This window comes from Mus pahari, chromosome 8 (assembly GCF_900095145.1).
Source record: "Mus pahari chromosome 8, PAHARI_EIJ_v1.1, whole genome shotgun sequence".
NCBI classification, from domain to species: Eukaryota; Metazoa; Chordata; class Mammalia; order Rodentia; family Muridae; genus Mus; species Mus pahari.
Window position 1 is genome coordinate 39,612,603 of NC_034597.1, and position 2,080 is coordinate 39,614,682.

Below are 2,080 nucleotides of genomic sequence, written 5' to 3' on the forward strand. Positions count from 1 at the left end.
TGCATTTCCTTGATGATTAAGGATGTTGAACATTTTTTGAGGTGCTTCTCAGCCATTCAATATTCCCCAGTTGAGAATTCTTTGTTTAGCTCTGTGCCCCATTTTTTAATGGGGTTATTTGGTTTTCTGGAGTCCATCTTCTTGATTTCTTTATATATATATTGGTTATTAGTCTCCTATCTGACACTAATAGAAAAGGTCTTCAATGTAACTTTGACAGAAAGTCTTAAAAGTTCACCACATTTTACAATAAATTTACTGTCTTTTTGTTGGTTTATTGCTTCAGAATTGAGGCTAAGAACTTTCAAACATTTCTGAAGTGAAAATGAACTTTTTTTTTTGAGACAGGATATATATATATATATATATTCTGACTAACTAAAGATACATGAGCAGCCAGGTAGTGGTGGTACACACACACACACACACACACACACACACACACACACACACACGATGAATTGAAAGTCCTCAGATTCCATTTCCTAGTCTTTACAATCCCTGTAGCACCACTGCTGATTTGGAATGCGTAGTGTAAGTACACAAGTGTGTAAGATCACTGATGGGGGTGGGGTGGGGAGAACCACACCCCAAGCAAAGTCAGTGATTCACAATTATAAACTGTCAAGTTGAACTTGTGTGGCTGAGTACCTGTGCACTGGGGACAGTGCACCTGACTGCTTCCAGAGGCAGCCTGCCTGGAGGGAGCAATGTTTATGAAGCCTGAAAATAATAAAAACAAGGCAGCAGTAACTTGGTCTGGAGACATGGCTCAGTGGCTAAGAGCACCTGATGGCTGAATCTAGAGGCCCACACCTTTGATCCCAGGATCTCAGGAGGCAGAGGCTAGCCTGGTCTACAAAGTGAGTTCCACGATAACCAGGGCTACATAGAAAAAAACCTATCTTGAAAGAAAACAAACAGACAAAACAAAACAAAACAAAACAAAACAAAAACCAAACAACAACAAACCCCAAACCAACCCAAACCATCCCCAAATCAAACCAAACCAAATCAAAACCCAAAAAAGTTCTATGTCATGATGCAAATTATTTTTGCGTGACTTCTCTCAACTGGCTCTTTCACAAAATGTCTAGATATTTTCCTTGGTTTATTATTAACTGTTTGTGGTAGACTTATCATGTGGCAACACAAGGCAGCCCAAAGCATGAGCTTTGGGGGTGTTACACAGAGACACAGCTACAGAAGCAGAACCCAAACGAAACTTGGATGTGGAGGTGCAGTTGATAAAATATGTTCCGTGTGTTTAAAAATAAAGACTGTGTGGTGGCATATGCAGCAGAAAAAGGAAGGCAAACCTGACAACACAGATGGACATCCCTGAGAGCAAGCGAAATAAGTCAGGACCAAAGCCCCCTTCTCCTCCTTCTCCTCCTCCTTCTCCTCCTCTGCTGCTTCCTCTTCTTTTATATAGAATATTTATGATAGAAAGTGGTATACATCTATAATTCTAGCATGAGGGATAGAGGCATGAGAATGAGGAGCTTTGGCTACATAACAAGTTGAGCCAGACTGGGCTGCTTGAGGCTCTGTATAACACACACACACACACACACACACACACACACACACACACACACACACACAGAGAGAGAGAGAGAGAGAGAGATACAGAGAGAGAGAGAGAGAGAGAGAATAAATAAATAAAATTAATATTAAGAAGGACTACTTTCCAAATTTGTATATCATTCTTGTGCAGGGCCCATGCTAATCTTATCTCTGTAGTTCCAATGTCAGTATCTATGTTGTCAAAGAAAGTTGTATGAATATTTTTCCACAGGGCACTTCTGTAAGCCAAGTGAACTATGGGGACTCTATGTCAAAAAATAGCTAAAGTCGTCAACTTTATACTGCACGTATTTTCTACCATGAGATGTCAAGTGTGATGGGCCTGGCAGTATAGGTCTGCAGCCATCAGCTTACTTGAGCACAGGCTGAGAAGTTGAAAGTTCAAGGTCCTGTTGGGCTAGAGGGTGAGTCCTAAGCCAAGCTGGAGAACTTAGAGAGAACTCCAAATAAAGAGATGCAATTAGAAGAGCGCGAGAGAACTCAGTGGTGG

At 41.0% G+C, this 2,080-nt stretch overlaps 1 non-coding gene across 1 annotated transcript; it reads right to left on the minus strand.

Moving 5' to 3' along the window:
- Positions 1-1,675: 1,675 nt before the first annotated feature.
- On the minus strand, positions 1,676-1,780 carry LOC115064669. Its single transcript, XR_003844483.1, has one exon. It is a non-coding gene; the product is annotated as a U6 spliceosomal RNA (small nuclear RNA).
- Between the last annotated feature and the right edge of the window lie 300 nt (positions 1,781-2,080).